The sequence below is a fragment of the Anomaloglossus baeobatrachus genome, chromosome 2 (assembly GCF_048569485.1).
Source record: "Anomaloglossus baeobatrachus isolate aAnoBae1 chromosome 2, aAnoBae1.hap1, whole genome shotgun sequence".
NCBI classification, from domain to species: Eukaryota; Metazoa; Chordata; class Amphibia; order Anura; family Aromobatidae; genus Anomaloglossus; species Anomaloglossus baeobatrachus.
The window spans coordinates 219,894,197-219,919,064 of NC_134354.1; the positions used below are offsets into that span (position 1 = coordinate 219,894,197).

Sequence of the window (24,868 nt, forward strand, 5' to 3'; positions counted from 1 at the left end):
GTCCTGTTGTAGGATGAAATTAGCTCCAATCAAGCGCTGTCAACAGGGTATGGCATGGCGTTTCAAAATGGAGTGATAGCCTTCCTTATTCAAAATCCCTTTTACCTTGTAAAAATCTCCCACTTTACCAGCACCAAAGCAACCCCAGACCATCACATTACCTCCACCATGCTTGACAGATGGCGTCAGTCACTCTACCAGCATCTTTTGTTCTTCTCTGTGATCCAAACACGTCAAACTTCAATTTGTCTGTCCACAACACTTTTTTCCAATCTTCCTCTGTCTAATTCCTGTGTTCTTTTGCCCATATTAAAATTTTCCTTTTTTAGCCAGTCTCCGATATGGCTTTTTCTTTGCCACTCTGCCCTGAAGGCCAGCATCCCGGAGTCGCCTCTTCACTTTAGACATTGACACTGGCGTTTTGCGGGTACTATTTAATAAAGTTGCCAGTTGAGGACCTGTGAGGCGTCGATTTCTCAAACTAGAGACTCTGATGTACTTGTCTTGTTGCTCAGTTGTGCAGCGAGGCCTCCTTTTTTTCTTTCTACTCTGGTTAGAGCCTGTTTGTACTCTCCTCTGAAGGGCGTACTACACACTGTTGTAGGAAATCTTCAGTTTCTTCGCAATTTCTCGCATGAAATATCCTTCATTTCTAACAACAAAAATAGACTGTCGAGTTTCACATGAAAGTTCTCTTTTTATGGCTATTTTAAGAGTTTATTGGAACCAACAAATGTAATGCTCCAGATTCTCAACTAGCTCAAAGGAAGGTCAGTTTTGTAGCTTCTCTAATCAGCAAAACTATTTTTAGCTATGCTAACATACTTGCACAAGGGTTTTCAAGGGATTTCTAAACATCGATTAGCCTCCTAACACAGTTAGCAAATGCAATGTACCATTAGAACACTGGAGTGGTGGTTGTTGGAAATGGGCCTCTATATACCTATGTAGATACTGCATTAAAAAATAGACGTTTGAAGCTAGAATAGTCATTTACCACAATAACAATGCATAGAGTGTATTTCTGTTTAATTTAATGGTAGCTTTATTAAAAAAAAAATGTGCTTTACTTTCAAACATAAGGAAATATCTTAGTGACCCTAAACTTTTGGACTGTAGTGTGTGTGTGTGTGTGTGTGTGTGTGTAGCCTGGGCTTCAATAACACCTCAGCAGTGCCACAGGCTGATCGCCTCCATACTACACCGCATTGATGCAGTAATTCATGGAACAGGAGCCCCGACCAAATATTGAGTGCATTTACTGTACATACTTTTCAGTCGGCCAACATTTCTGAGTTTAAAATCATTTTTTCAGTTGGTCTTATATAATATTCTAATTTTTTGAGAAAATGACTTTTGGGTTTTCATTGGCTGTAAGCCATAATCATCAACATTAACAGAAATAAACACTTGAAATAGATCACTCTGTTTGTAATGTTTCTATATAATCTATGTTTTTCGCTTTTTGAATTGAATAACTGAAATAAATTAACTTTTTGATAATCTAATTTATTGAGAAGCACTTGTATATACTCTGTTACATCTCTAAATAAGCTTAGTCAACATTTATCTTTTTAGTAACATTTGTGCAATATATTTATTTAAATAATTCTGAGATCATTCTGTTTCTCCTAGGCATCGCTATCATGATGGGCACTAAGCCTATTCACGAACTATTCCTAAGTCTTACAGCGGCATAGCAGTTTTGCGCATGCGTCCTTGTAAATGTGGCAGTGATCCGCACTATCATCACTATTGATCAATGACACTTTGTCACGCTCCCCGGGTCCTCGGCTCCCCTCCCCGGGTCCTCTGCTCCGCTCCCCGGGTCCTCAGCCCCGCTCCCCGACTCACCTGCCACGCTCCCCGCTCCCCAGCCTCCGGTGCCCGTCCTTCCCAGGTTCCCTGGCCTCCGATCCCGGCGTCTGACGGCTTCCCAGGCCCTGGCCGGCTCCCCTGCGTCCTCCCCTCAGCTTCCTTCCCTGGCTTCTGGAACCCGGGCGGCGCGCATGCGCATTAGGGCGCGCGCGCGGTCACTGACCCTTTCTTAAAGGGCCAGCGTCCATTAACAGGAAATGAAGCTAAACAGGTACAGGGTATATAAGGGTTTATTGTCCAAGGGGGCGGGGCCTGATCTTCGTGTTTTCCAAGCTAGGAGTCAGGTCTCCTTGTGTCTCCTTGCCATACTCACGTATCTCTCTTCTAGAGCTGATCCTGCCTCGGCATCCGGTCCTGCTGAATCCCGAACCCCGCACGCTGTCCGTCTGCCATCTGACAGTCCGTACCATCTCGGATCCCTGCGGTGACCCGTCATCTCGCTCCAAAGGTTCCGGACCCCGCCTGACCTCATCTCGGCTTCCGAACCTGAGCTACGTCACCCGGACTACCATCTGTGACTCCGTGGTCCCAGGGACTTCTCCGTTACACACTTGCACGGACTGTTCTGCTGCCCATAGTGCTTCAGCTACCGGACTCCTTACCACCATCTTAGAGTTCGGACCAGTGGATCCACCTCCTGGGTCTGCCCGACCGCCTGGCCCTGACAGTAAGATCAGGCCATGGATCCCGCTGCAGCACTAGCGGCCTTGCAAGAGGAACTCCAACGCCAGCGTGAAGTCCAGACCCGCATGTTGGACTTTATGACTTCCGTGGACACCCGCCTGTACACGTTACAAGCGGCAGTTACGCCTTCAACATTCCGGGCCTCCACTAGTCAATCCACGGCTCCCGCACCCGTGGCAGCCTCTTCGGATGCTTCCCGACTCCATTTGGCTTCACCACCTCGTTATGCCGGAGATCCCAAGACCTGCAGGGGCTTCATAAACCAATGCTCCCTTCATTTCACGCAGCTGCCACATTTGTTTGCCTCCGACCAAGCCAAGGTCGCCTTCATCATGTCTCACCTAGAGGGCGAGGCACTGGCGTGGATGAATCCCTTGTGGGAGAAGGAGGACCCTATGACCAAGGACCTTCAAGAGTTCCTGCAGGCCTTTCGCAGCACCTTCGACGAGCCGGGACGCGCCTCTGCGTCTGCTTCATCCCTTCTCCGCCTGCGTCAAGGAACACTGACGGTAGGCCAATATGCCATCCGTTTCCGCACCTTGGCTTCAGAACTCGGGTGGAATAATGAGGCCCTAACAGCCGCCTTCTGGGAAGGACTCTCGAGTCGCATCAAAGACGAGTTGGCGGGTCGTGACGTGCCCTCCACCCTAGATGCCCTGATTGCCCTAGCAACTCGAGTGGACATTCGTTTTCAGGAACGCTCCAAAGAGCTATCTCGTGAGAGACGTCCGGTACGGCATTCCTCTCCTCCACGGAAGTCCTCCGTACCTCAGTCATCAACAGAGGGGATTCCCGTCCACGAGCCCATGCAGATTGACCGAGTACGGCGGTCTGAACAACGTCGAGCAGAGTGGCTCGCCAAGGGTCTCTACTTTTACTGCGGAGAGGGCACACACCTGCTACGCTCCTGTCCAGAGAGGCCGGGAAACTCCAAAGCCTAGGGTTGGTAGGAGAGGCCACCCTAGGTGCTGGGACTCTCTCAGACCCGGTTATGTGGACCGTGCAAGTGTCAGCGGGAGAGACGCGCTTCACGGCTGAGGCATACCTCGACTCTGGAGCAGCAGGCAATTTCATCCAGCAGGCCACGGTGGACAAGTACCAGTTGCCTGTTACTCTACTCGATAAGCCCCTAGTGATTGCCTCTGTGGATGGGAGACCCCTCGCTGATACCATCTCCTGGGTCACCAGGCCGGTCGAACTGCGTATCGGTGCCCTGCACACCGAGAACATCGCTCTCTACGTCCTTCCACACATGTCCCATCAAATCCTGCTGGGACTTCCCTGGTTGCGGACACACGAACCATCAGTCAGCTGGGGTACTGGCGAAATCACCCGATGGGGCTCCGCCTGTCATGAGAGGTGTCTGAAGTCTATACAACCCATCCGACGACCTCCGGTTCCAGAGAACCTACCGGAACTGCCCTCGGCCTATTGGTCCTTCGCAGACGTTTTTGACAAGAAGGAGTCTGAGGTACTTCCGCCTCACCGTCCCTACGATTGCGCCATCGACCTGCTCCCAGGAACAACACCACCTCGAGGACGGATATATCCGTTGTCTCCAGCCGAAACCAGGGCCATGTCTACCTACATCACAGAAAGCCTGGCAAAGGGATTCATCCGGAGATCCTCCTCTCCTGCGGGAGCAGGCTTCTTCTTCGTAAAGAAGAAAGAGGGTGACCTACGCCCATGCATTGACTACCGGGGTTTGAATCAGATCACCATAAAAAACAAGTACCCCCTGCCGCTCATCCCCGAATTGTTCGACCGGCTCAGAGGAGCCCGTGTGTTCACCAAACTGGATCTTCGGGGTGCCTACAACCTAGTTCGTATCCGCTCTGGGGACGAATGGAAGACCGCGTTTAATACTCGCGATGGGCACTATGAATACTGCGTAATGCCCTTTGGTCTGTGTAACGCTCCTGCCGTATTCCAAGAATTGGTGAACGACATTTTCCGGGACCTCCTCTACATCTGTGTAGTAGTTTATCTGGATGACATCCTTGTCTTCTCTCCGGACCTCCAGACCCACAGAGAGAACGTACGGCTGGTTCTACAGAGACTGAGAGAGACTCGTCTCTACGCCAAATATGAGAAGTGTGTCTTTGAGCAGTCTTCTCTCCCTTTCCTGGGATACATCATCTCGGGTACAGGGCTGCAGATGGATCCACAGAAGGTCTCCTCCATTCTCAACTGGCCTCCCCCTTCTGGACTGAAGGCAATCCAACGGTTCCTGGGATTCGCCAACTACTACCGCCAGTTTGTCCCTCACTTCTCTGCCCTGACTGCTCCTCTCTCCGCCTTGACCAAGAAGGAGGCTAATCCAAAGGACTGGTCACCTGCGGCCGATGCCGCGTTTTGCTCTCTGAAGCGAGCATTTGCCTCCTCTCCTGTACTCCACCGACCGGAGTTAAACCGCCAGTTCACCTTGGAGGTGGATGCCTCCTCCTCAGGAGCCGGAGCAGTGCTCATGCAGAAGTCCTCCTCCGGGAAGATGGTGACTTGCGGTTTCTTCTCCAAGAGCTTCTCAGCGCCTGAACGTAATTACACCATCGGTGACCGAGAACTATTGGCGGTCAAACTGGCTCTGGAGGAGTGGCGCTACCTCCTGGAAGGAGCAGTGTACCCCGTGATTATCTACACGGACCACAAGAACCTGGAATACCTGCGGTCCGCTCAGCGACTGAACCCACGGCAAGCCAGGTGGTCCTTATTCTTTGCCAGGTTTGATTTCCAGCTCCATTTCCGACCCGCGGACAAGAATGTACGCGCTGATGCCCTGTCTAGGTCTCTCATGCCCAAGGAGCAGGAGGAAGAGAGTACCCAACCTATCATCTCTCCTAGCAAGATTATTCCGGTAGCTCCTGTCACCCTGGCCCAGATACCGCCCGGGAAGACCTATGTCTCCGAGACCGACAGGCAAAAAGTCTTACACTGGGGTCATGCCTCAAAAACAGCCGGTCATGCAGGTCAGAAGAGAACATGGGGTGCGATTGTACGCCATTACTGGTGGCCATCCCTTCGCACGGACGTCGCTGCTTTTGTCTCTGCCTGCTCCTCTTGTGCCAGGAACAAGACGCCCAAGCACCTGCCATATGGCCGTCTTCTGCCTCTGCCTATACCCTCAGTACCATGGCAACACATAGCGATGGACTTTATTACGGACTTGCCATTATCCTCCGGGCACACAGTCATATGGGTCGTGGTGGATCGGTTCTCCAAAATGGCTCACTTCGTCCCTATGGCCGGACTGCCCTCTGCTCAGGAACTCGCGGAAGCCTATATACATCACATCTTCCGCTTACATGGCTTTCCATCCCACATCGTGTCCGACAGGGGAACTCAGTTCACCTCCCGCTTCTGGAGGGCGCTCTGCAAACATCTGGGAGTGACTCTGGACTTTTCTTCTGCTTACCATCCTCAGTCTAATGGCCAAGTGGAGAGGGTCAATCAGATCTTGACCTCCTTCTTACGTCACTATGTCAACGCCCATCACGACGACTGGTCCACGCTTCTGCCTTGGGCTGAATTCTCCCATAACCACCACATCAGTGAGTCGTCCTCCAAGTCTCCCTTCCATGTCGTTTACGGACTTCAGCCCTCCGTCCCGTTGCCTATATCCCCGTCTTCGGATGTCCCTGCTGCTGATACTGTAGCCCGTGACTTCGCTACCATTTGGGACTCTGTCAAGGCGTCCCTTGGGCGCGCTTCCCAGCGGATGAAGAAACACGCCGACAAGAGGCGTCTGGACCCTCCGTGTTTCTCTCCTGGTGACCTGGTCTGGCTTGCTTCCCAGTACATCCGATTGAAGATACCTTCCTACAAGCTGGGTCCTCGCTACATCGGGCCGTTTAAGGTCCTCAGCAAGATCAATGAGGTCTCCTACAAACTGAGGCTTCCGGCCACGATGCGGATTCCCAACTCCTTCCACGTCTCTCTGCTCAAGCCGGTTTTCCTTGGTCCCTTCTCCTCTGCTGCCAGTCCGGCTCCTCCTCCTATTGCCGAGGACGACATCTATGCGGTAAGGGATATTGTGGCCATGAAGACTGTTCGAGGCCGACAGTTCTTCCTGGTGGACTGGGAGGGGTATGGTCCTGAGGATAGGTCCTGGGAGCCCAGGGAGAACGTGGGCACTCCTCTGATCCGTGCCTTCATGTCCCGGTTGCGGGGAGGGGGGCGTGGGGGGGGGTACTGTCACGCTCCCCGGGTCCTCGGCTCCCCTCCCCGGGTCCTCTGCTCCGCTCCCCGGGTCCTCAGCCCCGCTCCCCGACTCACCTGCCACGCTCCCCGCTCCCCAGCCTCCGGTGCCCGTCCTTCCCAGGTTCCCTGGCCTCCGATCCCGGCGTCTGACGGCTTCCCAGGCCCTGGCCGGCTCCCCTGCGTCCTCCCCTCAGCTTCCTTCCCTGGCTTCTGGCACCCGGGCGGCGCGCATGCGCATTAGGGCGCGCGCGCGGTCACTGACCCTTTCTTAAAGGGCCAGCGTCCATTAACAGGAAATGAAGCTAAACAGGTACAGGGTATATAAGGGTTTATTGTCCAAGGGGGCGGGGCCTGATCTTCGTGTTTTCCAAGCTAGGAGTCAGGTCTCCTTGTGTCTCCTTGCCATACTCGCGTATCTCTCTTCTAGAGCTGATCCTGCCTCGGCATCCGGTCCTGCTGAATCCCGAACCCCGCACGCTGTCCGTCTGCCATCTGACAGTCCGTACCATCTCGGATCCCTGCGGTGACCCGTCATCTCGCTCCAAAGGTTCCGGACCCCGCCTGACCTCATCTCGGCTTCCGAACCTGAGCTACGTCACCCGGACTACCATCTGTGACTCCGTGGTCCCAGGGACTTCTCCGTTACACACTTGCACGGACTGTTCTGCTGCCCATAGTGCTTCAGCTACCGGACTCCTTACCACCATCTTAGAGTTCGGACCAGTGGATCCACCTCCTGGGTCTGCCCGACCGCCTGGCCCTGACACACTTGTGCTGCACAACGATGTAGCGGTTGTGCGCATGCGGTGTCTGAAGCCCTTCAAACTTCCGGGTTTGTGCATCATGTTACCGCTAGCGTTTCACGGTTGCGTTCCACCATGCGCATCCCTAAGTTCCATTTGAAGGAGCCAAAGACGTGCTATCTGCCAAGTGAACCGCCTCTGCTGCATTCACTTGTGAGTCTTACACCCCTTAGTTAAAGAACAATACTATTGGCCACACACCGTATATATGAACAGTGTCCCCCATCCTGACACGTCTCTTGGAAGAAACAGGGCGAAATGCGCTTTGGGGTTGGAGGGGCACACTGCCTGGAGCTCCCAACATTTGTATACAGCAATTAGGTATGGTTAATTTTTGTCATCTAACCATGACCTTTACTGATTCTGTATCCCATGCTCTGTAGGAGTTTCTGTATAGTATAAACACATATATGGATCACTACATAGTGAGCAGCTGCACCAATGCACCCATTTAGTCTAATGTTGTACATAATATATGATACTATATACATAGGAAGGCTAGTTATTATTCTTAATGAATGCGGGTGTATGAATATCAGTAGTTCATATATGGACCATGTGATGGAACTGTACATATCCAGGTATAGGTTGTGTTCCCTCTCAGGAGTGGTTGTCCCTCTATTTTTATACAGTGTATGTATGTATATATATATATATATATATATATATATATATATATATATAATGTATATGTATATAATATGTATATATATATATATAATATGTATGTGTTAAGAAAATTTTATCATTTTTAAAATAATACTATTGCATGAATTTGACTGTCATGCATTTACATAAAAAGAATTCTATCAGGACATTTAGTTGATAAATATTTATGTAAAGTGTAAAGTTCGTCTGAACCCACCGAAACTAACTTCAATGGGTCCATTCATCTCTAATTATAATGAAGTTGTTATTTTATTGGGGTTTGTTGGCTTCCTCTTTTATTTGGGTTTCTTTGATATTTGGGAGTGCCCTTAATATTTTTTGGTCTTATATAGGTATTTCCTCATAGATCTTTTTTAGTCTGTCAAATTCTTCTCAGGAGATTCACGGATATTCAATGCTCGGACCATGACACATGGATGATCTGTGTATGTGGTATTAGGCTAAATTTACATAAGCATATAAAAAAACTCATCCATATCTCATTCAGAAAAAAATATGATTTTTCAACTTTGACATCTGTAAAGCATAAGTTTTTATACATCAGCAGTAGAAATGGGAGAATCGATTTTCAGTACACTGGTCCATCAGCTAGATCAGTAATCTAGTATATTTAGCAGAACACATAGGGGACAACATCCTCATAATAAATATAATCTATAATGTATAAATATACATATTGTTGTAATCCCCCATCTCATAGGATTTCCTAATAAAGGACATACTCCTAACACTAATCAAGAAATTATGTGTACAAAAACACACAAAAGAGTAAATATTGTCCAACACAATTTTATTAAGGATGTACAAAATACAGACTACTAAAAAATAGTATACACCACATCTGTGACACCAATTTGGGGTCATAATGGGGCATAAGAGACAAATACAAGGAGAGATGAAAAACTCCACAGGGGTGGGGACTGGGACATCAGTGTACACAATTGACAACAGAGTGGGACACAATATACATCCCAAACAGATAAAGTAATCAAATATACCCCCACTCTAGCTATGGTCAAAAAATTAGAATGCTGCCATATGTAAATTATCAATCATGAGTCCCTGCAAAGGTCAATCAGGTCCATACATAAGCATTGGTAAATACCTCAAATAGATCAAGGGCAAAAATAACACTAGTGCAATATGCAGAGTGCATTAATACATACCAGGCACAGAATGGCGCAATGAAAAAATGTCCACGGTCCAGGACCGACGCGTGTTTCGTGTTTTTGTCAAGGGCCACCACATGTTGTCTGTATTGTCGAGGTACCGCCCTTATAAAGAGTATTCCCAGGTGTCACCGGCATTAAGGCTGGATATTGTGCGTGCACCGCCATCGCGACCCGAAAGTCTTAAGCATACAAACCCGGTGGCAGTCACAGGGTATTCGCGCACGCGCAGGAAAGTTGTTTTCCTAGACGTCATTCACGCGTGCGCGGACCCGTTTATGATGCTACCGGGTGTATGCACGGTGATAGGGGGGGAACCCTCATAAAAACATGTAAATATGGCTATATTCACCCGTAAACAAGTAAATACGTACAGTGGAACCTCGCTTAACGAGTAACCCATGTTACATGGACATGTGGCGTAATATATCTTAAATGTACTGCTACATGAGATGTATTTTTTTATTCTGAATCGTTGTTGTTTGTCGGCCGAGAAGAACTCTTTACCCCTGATGATGATACCAGAATTACACGCCACACAATCCCCACATGTAAATCAGCCAGTCCGAGGAGGACCACATCCAAGCCCAAAGAGTCCCCCTGGTGTGTTAGCCACATAGTGGCTATCAACCAACAGGTCTCTCAGGGAAGCAACCAAAGGGACCGCCGATAACTCATTTCCCAGCACTGTATCGGTCTGTAAGGCCGACCAGTGTTTGGGCAGTGCCTCCCCAATCCGTCCTCACTGCCCATTGAAGATGGAAATGAATCGTACTCTACCGTCGTTTTCTTTATATGGATGGGATTCAGATAGGAGCCGTTCTCTAGATGTTCTTTTGGCTCTCTGATAACCCTGTTTGATACTGTGGATGCCGTATCCTCTCTCCCTAAATCTTCTGCAGAGGTCCTTTGCTTGGTCCTCAAACCTCTGAGAGGTAGAGCAGATTCCTCTTGCCCTCAAGAATTGCCCCGTAGGTATGGCTCTGACCGTGGATTTCAAATGGGCCGATGATGCGTGTAACAAGGCGTTCACGGATGTTGCTTTCCTATGTAGATCTGTCTCAATCTGGCCATTGTCTCCAACCTCCACCACAACTTCCAAAAAATCCACCCTTCTTTGATCCGCCTTATATGTTAGTTTTATATTTAGATCGTTCTGGTTCAATTCCAGCATAAATTGATCTAACAGAGGTCTGGCACCCTGCCACAGGAGCAGCACGTCATCAATATAACGATACCAACAGACTATATTCTGAGCAAGGGGCAGATCATGTAATACAGTTCCCTCACACCTGCCCAGAAACAGCCCCTCATATGATGGAGCACATGTCGCCCCCATGGCGGTACCTCGCCTCTGCAGGAAAAAGCGATTTTTAAACGTAAACATGTTGTGGTGGAGGAAGAAGTCCAAGAGATCCTCGATCAGGTCACACAGGGCGCCATCCTATGCACTAACATCTAAAAAGTGCCTAACAGCCTCCAGACCCTTTTCATGGGATATGCATGTACAAGGACTCCACATCCGCGGTGACCAGCCACATGTCAGGTTCCATGTGAATCTCATCCAATTTTTTAAGAATGTCATTGGTATCTTGTAAATACGATGGCAGATGTTGCACTAGTGGCTTTATGTAAAACTCCACAAAAGTGCAAATGGGTTCACAAAGGCCGCCAATCCCTGAGACGATGGGACGTCCCGGGGGTTGACGGCATCTTTGTGAACCTTGGGCAGTAGGTAAACCGTAGTTAATTTGGGGAATTTAACCAAAAGTCCATCTCTGACCTTGGACGTGATCGTCCCTCGCAACATCGCCTCGTCCAGGATTACCATCAATTCAGATCTGTACTGTGGTATTGGGTTTGTGGGGAGTCTAAGGTATGTATCCCTATCATTAAGCTGTTTTAAGGCCTCCCGCTCATATTTAACCACTGGCCAAATTACGACGTTCCCTACTTTTTCTACATTTTTGATAATTATATCTTTCATATTCTGCAGTTCTCGTATTGCTCCGCGTTGTTGTCTAGTCAAATTGTACCGTGATCCATGTTTGGGAATTTTTCCCAATTCTTTAGTGACAAGTTTGACAAAGATTTCCACCTGCGGGCAAATTGACAATGGAGGGAACGTCGTAGATTTAGGAAGAATTTCCCTAGGGAACACACCCAAGACCCCCATAGTGTTTTCTCTCTCTAGGTCCTCAAGTGTAGCAATGGCCTCCTGTTCAATCTCTGTGAGAGTCCCACCTCCTCTTTCCACCTTAGCATGCAGTTTTTTCAAAATTAATTTCCGGGCGAACAGGTGCAGGTCCTTTGTGGCAGTAAGTATATCAAATGTACCCGTAGGTACAAAGGATAAGCCAAATTGAAGGACCTGCAACTGTGCCTCAGTCAAGCTATGTGTGGAAAGATTGATTACCTCAAGTTGGCTCTTTTCGTTCCTTTGTTGTTTTAACGGCATGGTGGGTGAGATGCCCTTCCTCTTCCACTGTGTATGTCCCCGTTTCTGTTTGGACCCATCGGAGGTTTTCTTCCTGAGGTGTATATGGCTTTCACCCCGTTCATCCACCTCCAGGCTCTCTGCAGATGTGCGTGAGGACATGGATACCGATCTCGGTCTGCTTTAAATTGGTCAGGTTGGAACGCCCCTTACTCCATCTATACACCTGAGTGTTGTAGAGATCATTAACATCTCTCTTGAATTTTTTTCCCTTAAAAGCCCTGATTTAATTCTCCCATTTGGAGAAGTCACCTTCCACCTCAGTATTAAATTTAGTAATTTCTTCTTCAGTGAGTTCCTTTTTACGTTTTTCCTGAATAGCCTGGATCTCTATCTCTCCCACATTTGTCTCATTCAGTTTAATGAGCAATTCCATGAATTGTTTAGAACAGGAGTTTGCGCAGATTTCCCATGCATTAACAAACCATTCCTCCTATACAGGGAAGGAGGGGAAAACCTGGATACGCAACCCCCGGGGAATTAGACCTTTAGATATGTACTGTTCCAGATATCCCTTATTCCACCACAGTTTAGTTCGTTTGTGGAGCAGCTGTTTGAGTTTCTGCATATCCGCCTGATAGCCACTATGTGGCTAAACCACCAGCGGGACTCTTTGGGCTTGGATGTGGTCCTCCTTGGACTGGTGTTTTACATGTGGGGATTGTGTGGCGTGTAATTCTGGTAACATCATCAGGAGTAAAGAGTTATTCTCGGCCGACAAACCACAACGATTCAGGATAAAGAAATATAGTGCCCAAAGTTCTTATATTGTGTGCATTTTGTGCTTAATAATTTGCTGGTTTGGGCACTTTTTTTAAGATTCACAGTACGCATTTACTTGTTTACGGGTGAATATAGCCATACTTACATGTTATTATGAGCGATCCCCACTGTCATCGTTACTGCGGCTTAGCCGTGTGCACGGCGCATGCGCGACGCTGGGTGCATACACTCGGCGGCATCATAAACTGGTCCGCGCACGTGTGAATGACGTCTAGGAAAACAACTTTCCTGCGTGTGCGCGAATACCCTGTGACTGCCGCTGAGTTTGTACGGTTAAGACTCCCGGGCCGCGATGGCGGTGCACTTTCGATATCCAGCCTTAATGCCGATGACACCTGGGAATGCTCTTTATAAGGGCGGTCCCTCGACAATACAGACGTGGGGTGGCCCTTGACAAAGGACACGAAACCCGCGTCGGGCCTGGACCGTGGACATTTTTTGATTGCGCCATTCTGTGCCTGGTATGTATTGATGCAAAAAAAGAAGGGGAGCCAGCACTGCTTCTGAATGGCATGCAACAATGAAGAAATAAAAAGTGTAATATTCACAAATTCATTCCTACTGTAACAATTCAATGAGATTTTTTGCAAATGATTGATCAATGATTTGAGCCCCCCTGCCTTGTCACGGCAAATCTCTATAGGGGGGTCCCTAACGCTATATTATAAATTATTATGTACCATAAGGTGTCATATAATGCGCAGGACCATATGAAAACACCACTTACCTGAGACATGTCTGAACCGCTCCCATGCTGCCAGGACTGACAACCGCGAATAAAGGCAGCCCAGGTGCCAGTGTGTGTGGCGGAACCACACACACCAACACAATGTCAGGACTGGCCCGCACAGTGCCAGACCAGCAAACATTGATGAGGGCGGAACAAGGTTCAGGCAGGTGGTGTTTAAATAATGTTGCCTTGGAGCAGGAGGCGGTGGCTGTGTGTGAACAAGCACCAAACTGAATTTTGATGGGGACAGAAGGAATTTGCAAACCACACTGGGCGTGCACGGCATGGTGGCGGTCAACCACCTGACCAGTAAACGAAAAAAGAAGGGGAGCCAGCACTGCTTCTGAATGACATGCAACAATGAAGAAATAAAAAGTGTAATATTCACAAATTCATTCCTACTGTAACAATTCAATGAGATTTTTTGCAAATGATTGATCAATGATTTGAGCCCCCCTGCCTTGTCACGGCAAATCTTTATAGGGGGGTCCCTAACGCTATATTATAAATTATTATGTACCATAAGGTGTCATATAATGCGCAGGACCATATGAAAACACCACTTACCTGAGACATGTCTGAACCGCTCCCATGCTGCCAGGACTGACAACCGCGAATAAAGGCAGCCCAGGTGCCAGTGTGTGTGGCGGAACCACACACACCAACACAATGTCAGGACTGGCCCGCACAGTGCCAGACCAGCAAACATTGATGAGGGCGGAACAAGGTTCAGGCAGGTGGTGTTTAAATAATGTTGCCTTGGAGCAGGAGGCGGTGGCTGTGTGTGAACAAGCACCAAACTGAATTTTGATGGGGACAGAAGGAATTTGCAAACCACACTGGGCGTGCACGGCATGGTGGCGGTCAACCACCTGACCAGTAAACGAAAAAAGAAGGGGAGCCAGCACTGCTTCTGAATGACATGCAACAATGAAGAAATAAAAAGTGTAATATTCACAAATTCATTCCTACTGTAACAATTCAATGAGATTTTTTGCAAATGATTGATCAATGATTTGAGCCCCCCTGCCTTGTCACGGCAAATCTCTATAGGGGGGTCCCTAACGCTATATTATAAATTATTATGTACCGTAAGGTCTCGTATATTGAGCAGGACCATATGAAAATGTTCCGCCCTCATCCATGTTTGCTGGTCTGGCACTGTGAGGGCCAGTCCTGACATTGTGCTGGTGTGTGTGGTTCTGCAACACACACTGGCACCTGGGCTGCCTTTATTCGCGGTTGTCAGTCCTGGCAGCATGGGAGCGGTTCAGACATGTCTCGGGTAAGTGGTGTTTTCATATGGTCCTGCTCATTATATGAGACCTTATGGTACATAATAATTTAAAATATAGCGTTAGGGACCCCCCTATAGAGATTTGCCGTGACGGGGCAGGGGGGCTCAAATCATTGATCAATCATTTGCAAAAAATCTCATTGAATTGTTACAGTAGGAATGAATTTGTGAATATTACACTTTTTATTTCTTCATTGTTGCATGCCATTCATAAGCAGTGCTGGCTCCCCTCCTTTTTTCATGTATTGATGCACCCTGCATATTGCATTAGTGTTATTTTTGCCCTTGATCTATTAGAGGTATTTACCAATGATTATGTATGGACCTGATTGATCTTTTTAGGGACTCATGATTGATAATTTACATATGGCAGCATTCTAATTTTTTGACCATAGCTAGAGTGGGGGTATATTTGATTACTTTATCTGTTTGGGATGTATATTGTGTCCCACTCTGACTGTTGTCAATTTCATACACTGATTTCACGGTCCCCACCCCTGTGGAGTTTTTTCTCTCTCCTTGTATTTGTCTCTTATGCTCCACTGTGACCCAAAATTGGTGTCACAGATGGAGTGTATACTATTTTTTAATAGTCTGTATTTTGTACATCCTTAATAAAATTGTGTTGGACAATATTTACTCTTTTGTGTCTTTTTGGACACATAATTTCTTGATTAGGTCAGTAATCTGTGACAGCTGGATGGGAGGCTGTAGAATTTCCTTCCTTCCCAGCATTAACGGCTCTTATTTTAATTAGCTGGGCTATGGCAACATCATCGCTGTGGCGTGAAGCACATATGACGTTGCGCCAGCTCGTCTAATCCAAAGAAATGCTGGGAGATAAGGAGATTTGCAGGCCTTTAGTCAAGCAGTCACAGTTTACTGACCTGTCCAATGGGACCTTGGAGATGGTCTGGAGTTCTGAGAATCGATTCTCCATTCTCTAATCAACAGTTATTACAATTTGCAAGTCCAAAGTCTACAGTTTTCTATATTAAAATATGTAATGCATCAGTAAAAGTCAAATGCTACAAGGATTTGCACACCCATAGGCTTGAACAGGAAAGTGTCATTCGAAATATGGAATACATTATTGCATACTGAGATTTTTTTCGTATAAACTGTCATCTGAGCAGCCCAAGTGAATAACAGTGGTCCGAGTGTTGTCCACCAAAAATACAGTCATTTTAACCTACCCTTACATGCCATGTGGAAGCGGTTATGTTCAAAGGAAGTTTTTCATGTTTTTTTTTATCAAATCTGTTCCAAAATCATCTTTAAAATTAGCATAAAAATACTTGAAAACTCTTTCTGTTCATTTCTATAGAAAATCCACTTTTGTGTTCATTTGTGGAGTTTTTTTTGTTTTTTTTCCCATGATGACATTTTGGAGAAATAGTCTGGTGGTAAAACCTTGTGTCATTTTATCAATTGAAGAGTTGTTAGTAGAATTGATGCATGTTGATTTGCAGAATCTGGTCTCTCAGTCATCTCAGTAATTGGTGGACTATTGAGTAGAACTCTGAACTTGCTTAATACCATTGGCGGATATTTTCATAAGCACTGATGGACACTACCAGATCACAGGCCATACGGGAGTCCAACGTGACTGTCTCTTCCGCAATACGGTGAATTTTCTGTTGGGAATTTTATCTGAATCACAATTTTCAGAAATTTACACGTAATGCCCGGAGTAAGTGTGACGCCCCAGGGCTATGGGGTACTCGGTCCCGGGTGATGTATTGCTGGGGAGATGTCACTGGGTGGCCATTGCCCGGTTCCGTGACCCTGGGGTTCGCTTTTAAAAGGGGGAATATTTACAGGGGAGATTAAATAAAAGTTTTTGTCATGACGCCACTTGCAGGTTGCGGCTATTTAGTGGAGGCACCACTGCACAGTTCTCACTACTGGGGCTGGTGTTAGTGGCAGCCTGGATGTTGGACCCTCCGCAAGTAAGGCCAGGTCCCAGGGGATAGATGATGTTGTTAGGCGCAGAAAGAAGGTAGGCCACACAAGGGATTGCAGTGTAACTCCACCGTACTCCACCGGCAACCACACGCCTGCACCCTCTGGTCACCATTACACTCTCCTGTCAGTGCGGTTACGTTCGTCTCCTCTCACTTCCACTTACTAACTGTCTGACCCTTCCCCTCTGGTTGTAGTCCAGTGGACTGGCTTGGCTCCACCCCTAGGTCATCCATTAGGTCCAACCCTATAGCCTGTCACCAGTCTTTGGTAATGGGGAAAACAGGGATTAAAATTAATGTTTTGCTGTTACGACACTGGTCTTCTGGGTGCCTGGGAGTAGGCGCTGCATCTTTGACAGGATGCAGTACCTTGTAGCTCCTGATGGCTTCAGGAGTGCTACATAAGCACTCAACGTAGAGCGCGGGATAACTGTGAGCGGCGTCATACTGCGATCTTTAGGAAGCAGAATTAACAAATCAACAGCAGTTGAAGAATTGCCTTTATTGTTTTTTTTTTTTTTTAACCCCTTAACGACCCATGACGTACTGGGTACGTCATGGATCGTGTGCGGTAAGCCCCGCCCCCTGCCGCTCTGTAGCTGAGATCTGCAGATAGTGCAAAGCGATCGGATTACTGATTGCTATAGCCCCCTAGGGGTACTAGTAAAATAAAAAAAAAAGTAAAAAAAAAGTTTTAAAAAATTAAAAAAAAATGAAAAAACCTAAAAGTTCAAATCACCCCCCTTTCACCCCATTGAAAATTAAAGGGTTAAAAAAATAAAAATATACACATATTTGGTATCGCCACGTTCAGAAATGCCCGATCTATCAAAATATAAAATCAATGAATCTGATCAGTAAACGGCGTAGCGGCAAAAAAATTCCAAACGCCAAAGCTACGTTTTTTTGGTCGCCGCAAATTTTGCGCAAAATGCAATAACAGGTGATCAAAACGTAGCATCTGCGCAAAAATGGTACCGTTAAAAACGTCAGGTCGAGACGCAAAAAATAAGTCATCACTGAGCCTCAGATCTTGAAAAATGAGAATGCTACGGGTTTTGGAAAATGGCGCAAAACGTGCGCCACGTTTTGTGGACAAGCTTGTGAATTTTTTTTTAACCCCTTAGATACAAGTAAACCTATACATGTTTGGTGTCTACAAACTCGCACCGACCTGAGGCATCACATAGATACCTCACTTTTACCATATAGTGAACACAGTGAATAAAATATCCCAAAAACTATTGTACGATCACACTTTTTTTGCAATTTTTCCGCACTTGGAATTTTTTGCTGTTTTCCAGTACACTATATGGTAAAACTCATGGTTTCATTTAAAAGTACAACTCATCCCGCAAAAAACAAGCCCTCATATGGCAAGATTGATGGAAAAATAAAAACGTTACGCCTCTCGGAAGAAGGAGAGCAAAAAACAAAAACGCAAAAACGGAAAGTGCCCGGGGGCTGAAGGGGTTAAAGACGTTCACTATGCGGTATAAATTATTATGTGCCTTTATTCCTCATGTCAGTAAGATTACAGCGATACCAGATTTATATAGTTTTTTTTTAGGTTTGGCTACTAACACTAATAAATGCTTTTTTACTAAATAAATGTTTTTGCATAATCAAATTTTGAAGGCTATAGTATTTTATTTTTCTGCCGATAGTAATGTAAGAACTTGTTTTTTTGCGGGATGAGTTGGAGTTTTTATTGGTACCATTTATGCCACAATATTGTTTGATCACTTTACTCTTTTTATGAGGCAGAATCAAGAAGAAGCAGCAATTCTGGAATTTTTTTTGTTTGTTTTTTTTTTTACACGATTTACACCTTGTAGTAAAAATGAAAATAATGTATGTATTTTTTTACAATATTTACTGAAGGGGTTAACTAGTGTAACAGTTTTATAGATCGGATTGTTATGAATGCTGCGCTACCAAATATGTGTAGCTTAGTGGGTTTTTTTTTTAACATACCGTATTTTTCGCTTTATAAGACGCACTTTTGTTCCTCCAAATTTTGGGGGAAAGTAGGGGGTGCGTCTTATAATCCGAATATACGGGGGAAGGGGTGTGTGTGTGTGTGTGTGTGTGTGTGTGTATGTATATATATATATGTATGTATGTATGTATGTATGTATGTATGTATGTATGTATGTATATATATATATATATATATATATATATATATATATATATATATATATATATATATATATATATATATATATATATATTAATACATATATACGCTACAGAGTCCAGGGGAGGTGGGGGCAGCTCTGGAGCTCTGCTGGGGGCTGGTGATAGCTGCGGGCGGCAGCGTTTGATCTCCTGCTCCCGCTCATATAATATGCACAGCCGCTGTCCATCACCATGGTGCTGAAACCGCACCGCGGCGATGTCCTGGGGCAGCGGGGCATATTATATCTGCTTGTGCCCTCCTTTGATCGCACATGCCCCCCCTGTGTTAGATATGGCCCCCATACTGCTGCCCATAGTAAAATAAAACACTCTTTACTTACCCCCTCCAGCGTGTCTCCCCGGTCTCCCTCCTGCCTCTGTGATCATGCACGCAGAGATATCACTCTGCTGTGCCGATCACATGACCGTCCGAGAACCAGGAAATGCAGGAGGCCGGAGCTCAACCCCAAGGAGGGAGTCACGAGACAAGACAGTGCTGGAGAAGTTAAGGAAAGAGTTTATTTTACTAAAAGCAGCAGCATGGGGGCGATATCTAACACAAGGTGCTGTGTGCCAGCCACAGGGGGCCGTGTGCCAGCCACAGTGGGCCGTGTGCCAGCCACAGTGGGCCGTGTGCCAGCCACAGTGGGCCGTGTGCCAGCCACAGGGGGCCATGTGCCAGCCACAGTGGGCCGTGTGCCAGCCACAGGGGCCATGTGCCAGCCATAGAGGACGTGTGCCAGCCATAGAGGATGTGTTGCAGCCATAGGGGACATGTGGCATCACTGGGGGACGTGTGCCAGCACAAGGGGGCTATATTCAATATAAGGTGGTCATATCCAGATTAAGGGGGCTAATTTTAGGATGGGGGGGCTATGAGGGACATATACCCTATATGATTTGTTAGACGGACACTGGCATTATAAGACGGACCCCATTTATTAAAAAATTCTCTATTCCTTCACCAAATTTGGGGGTGCGTCTTATAATCAGGTGCGTTTTATAAAGCGAAAAATACGGTAAATATAACTACGTATTAGAATACTTTTTTTTGTTCTTTAGTTTCTTTTTTTATATACTGTATTTAATTAACTTTTTTACTTAGTACCTATATGGCACATTACCTTTCACTGCTCTGATCGCAGCTACACTGTATTACAATGCATGATCATTGCAGTACAGTCACAACTGTAATGTCAGAAGCACTTAGGATCATGCTGCAGTTGCCTTAGGTCACCATGGCAACCAGGGCCGGCTCCAGGTTTTTGTGTGCTTTGGGCGAAAGAGTCTGTGGGTCCCATCAACACATAGACATGCACAGGTACAGACACATACAGGCATACGTGTATATATATATATATACAGTTAGGTCCAGAAATATTTGGACAGTGACACAAGTTTTGTTATTTTAGCTGTTTACAAAAACATGTTCAGAAATACAATTATATATATAATATGGGCTGAAAGTGCACACTCCCAGCTGCAATATGAGAGTTTTCACATCCAAATTGGAGAAAGGGTTTAGGAATCATAGCTCTGTAATGCATAGCCTCCTCTTTTTCAAGGGACCAAAAGTAATTGGACAAGGGACTCTAAGGGCTGCAATTAACTCTGAAGGCGTCTCCCTCGTTAACCTGTAATCAATGAAGTAGTTAAAAGGTCTGGGGTTGATTACAGGTGTGTGGTTTTGCATTTGGAAGCTGTTGCTGTGACCAGACAACATGCAGTCTAAGGAACTCTCAATTGAGGTGAAGCAGAACATCCTGAGGCTGAAAAAAAAGAAAAAATCCATCAGAGAGATAGCAGACATGCTTGGAGTAGCAAAATCAATAGTCGGGTACATTCTGAGAAAAAAGGAATTGACTGGTGAGCTTGGGAACTCAAAAAGGCCTGGGCGTCCACGGATGACAACAGTGGTGGATGATCGCCGCATATTTTCTTTGGTGAAGAAGAACCCGTTCACAACATCAACTGAAGTCCAGAACACTCTCAGTGAAGTAGGTGTATCTGTCTCTAAGTCAACAGTAAAGAGAAGACTCCATGAAAGTAAATACAAAGGGTTCACATCTAGATGCAAACCATTCATCAATTCCAAAAATAGACAGGCCAGAGTTAAATTTGCTGAAAAACACCTCATGAAGCCAGCTCAGTTCTGGAAAAGTATTCTATGGACAGATGAGACAAAGATCAACCTGTACCAGAATGATGGGAAGAAAAAAGTTTGGAGAAGAAAGGGAACGGCACATGATCCAAGGCACACTACATCCTCTGTAAAACATGGTGGAGGCAACGTGATAGCGTGGGCATGCATGGCTTTCAATGGCACTGGGTCACTTGTGTTTATTGATGACATAACAGCAGACAAGAGTAGCCGGATGAATTCTGAAGTGTACCGGGATATACTTTCAGCCCAGATTCAGCCAAATGCCGCAAAGTTGATCGGACGGCGCTTCATAGTACAGATGGACAATGACCCCAAGCATACAGCCAAAGCTACCCAGGAGTTCATGAGTGCAAAAAAGTGGAACATTCTGCAATGGCCAAGTCAATCACCAGATCTTAACCCAATTGAGCATGCATTTCACTTGCTCAAATCCAGACTTAAGACGGAAAGACCCACAAACAAGCAAGACCTGAAGGCTGCGGCTGTAAAGGGCTGGCAAAGCATTAAGAAGGAGGAAACCCAGCGTTTGGTGATGTCCATGGGTTCCAGACTTAAGGCAGTGATTGCCTCCAAAGGATTCGCAACAAAATATTGAAAATAAAAATATTTTGTTTGGGTTTGGTTTATTTGTCCAATTACTTTTGACCTCCTAAAATGTGGAGTGTTTGTAAAGAAATGTGTACAATTCCTACAATTTCTATCAGATATTTTTGTTCAAACCTTCAAATTAAACGTTACAATCTGCACTTGAATTCTGTTGTAGAGGTTTCATTTCAAATCCAATGTGGTGGCATGCAGAGCCCAACTCACGAAAATTGTGTCACTGTCCAAATATTTCTGGACCTAACTGTATATGTATGTATGTATATATATATATATATATATATATATATATATATATATATATATATATATATATATATATATATATATAAAGAAATTCACAAAAACACATATAAATAGACATACATCTAGACACAGTCACATACGCTGAAATACATAGATACATATCATACATGCACACACAGACCCATTATTTTTATATTTTTATATGTTTATATATATTTCTAATATTGGGAAGCTGGCAACAGCCTCATTCACCTCCCTGCTTGTCTTTATCCAGCTCCTCCTGGGCATGTGTCTGTGCCACGCTGATTGGTGGCAGCACTAACAGACATGGCCGCAAATAGAGGACACTAACACTGCTGTATATACATCACAAGAGAGGCTGGGGACATACACATTACTGGGGGGCATACATAGTACTGAGAAAAGCAGGGGCATACAGCAATGGGGGGGCATACAGCTCTAGAGAGGGCTAGTGGCTCTGAGGTGGGGGGGACAAACAGCTATGAGGTGGGGGGTAACATGCAGCTCTGTGGGTATACAGCTCTGGGTTGGGGGAACATACAGCTCTGGGGGGTATACAGCACTGGGGTGGGGGGGCAAACAGCTCTGAGGGGGTATACAGCACCGGGGTGGAGGGGACATACAACTCTGTGGGTATAGTAGTATGCAGCCAGCCTATATTCCTCCATATAGTGTTATAGCACAGTGCAGAGCCAGATAGCATTAGGCATCCTCATGTAGTATACAGCCCGTATATAGCACAGTGCAGAGCCAGATAGCATTAGGCATTCTCACGAAGTACACAGCCCCCATATAGTACACTGCAGACCCAGATAGCATTAGACATTCTCATGTAGTATGCAGCCCCTATATATCACAGTGCAGAGCCAGATAGCATTAGGCATCCTCATGTAGTATACAGCCAGTATATAGCACAGTGCAGAGCCAGGTAGCATTAGGCATTCTCACGAAGTACACAGCCCCCATATAGTACACTGCAGACCCAGATAGCATTAGACATTCTCATGTAGTATGCAGCCCCTGTATATCACAGTGCAGAGCCAGATAGCATTAGGCATCTTCATGTAGTACACAGCCTGTCTATAGCACAATGAAGAGCCAGATATCATTAGGCATCCTCACGTAGTACACAGCCCCTATATAGCACAGTGCAGACCCAGATAGCATTAGACATCCTCATGTAGTATACAGCCCCTATATAGCACAGTGTAGAGCCAGATAGCATTAGGCACCTTCATGTAGTATACAGCCCCTACATAGCACAATGTAGACCCAGATAGCATTAGGCATCCTCACGTAGTACACAACACCTATATAGCACAGTGCAGAGCCAGATAGCATTAGGCACCTTCATGTAGTATACAGCCCATATATAGCACAGTGCAGAGCCAGATAGCATTAGGCATCCTCACACAGTACACAGCCCCTGTATTGCACAGTGCAGACCCAGATAGCATTAGACATCCTCATGTAGTATACAGCCCCTATATAGCACAGTGCAGATCCACATAGCATTAGACATCCTCATGTAGTAGACAGCCCCTATATAGCACAGTGCAGAGCCAGATAGCATTAGGCACCCTCATGTAGTACACAGCCTCTCTATAGCACAGTGCAGAGCCAGATAGCATTAGGCATCCTCACATAGTACACAGCCCCTATATAGCACAGTGAAGACCCAGATAGCATTAGATATCCTCATGTAGTATACAGCCCCTATATAGCACAGTGCAGACCCACATAGCATTATACATCCTCATGTAGTACACAGCCCCTATATAGCACAGTGCAGAGCCAGATAGCATTAGGCATCCTCAGGTAGTACACAGCCTCTATATAGCACATTGCAGACCCAGATAGCATTAGATGTCCTCATGTAGTATACAGCCCATACATAGCACAGTGGAGACCCACATAGCATTAGACATCTTCATGTAGTACACAGCTCCTATATAGCACAGTGTGACCCAGATGGCATTAGGCATCTTCATGTAGTATACAACCCCCATATCATTTAATGCGCGCCCATAGTTGTCTGGCCACAGTGATGAAATACATACTCACTTTTCCTAGTTCCCCCGCTGCTCGGTCTCCTCAGTGCATCCACTGCTGTCGCTCTGACCTCACTGCAGGCGCACAGTGAGGATGTTACAGCTCTGCTGCTGATCTGTCAGAGCTCCGACAGACACAGCGGGGAGAATGATGAGAGAGGGAGCGCTCCGCTCCATCTCATCATTGCTATCAATTGTATCGGCATTCGGCAACTGCGTTGCTGATACAATTGAAAGCGCGATCCTTGGCGGGGGGGAGGCTGGTGACAGCGCGGGCACCGGGCCCCCCTGAGTAGCGGTACGCCACTCCTGCCACCGCGAGTGGGCCCCCCGGCAGCCCAGGGCCCCGGCATTTGACTGGGTTTGCCGGGTGCTGACGCCGGCCCTGATGGCAACGATCAGGCCTTTGCAATTATACTGCAGGGGCACCGATCAGGGGGGAGAATGGAGCATGATATCTCTCCCAATCCCCTAACTGCTGTGATCCATATTAATTACAGCATTTTGGGGTTTAAACAGACATGCATGGCGCAGAGCCCATCGAAGAGCTGGGGCTCGGCTGTTGGGAAAGCTGCATCCCAGCCAGCGATCACGTCGGGCACAGCTCCTGTGCCTCCGCAATTGCCATAACGTACCAGTGTGTCCCTGGTTGTCAAGGGGTTAAAGTTCTATTTTAATCAATGGATCAAGAATAACAATCATTTTCACAATTGGATGTGTTTGAAAAACATGTTCATGTGATGAGATAATCTTATAAATGTGCCCCTGCTATTTATTGTGTAATGGCTGTATCTAACCGTACAGGGGCATGGTCTGACAATACCATAGCTCCCGGGTAGAGGATGGAAAAGAGTGTAGAGACATTACAGCACTGGATCATGGCTGATTCTTTTTGTGAAATAAAACATTTCCCTGCCTGTTTTTA

At 46.3% G+C, this 24,868-nt stretch overlaps 1 protein-coding gene across 3 annotated transcripts in view; it reads left to right on the plus strand.

Moving 5' to 3' along the window:
* Window positions 1–24,868, plus strand: part of SYCP1 (synaptonemal complex protein 1) — an 811,750-nt gene that overhangs the window by 330,379 nt on the left and 456,503 nt on the right. The window lies entirely within an intron of this gene.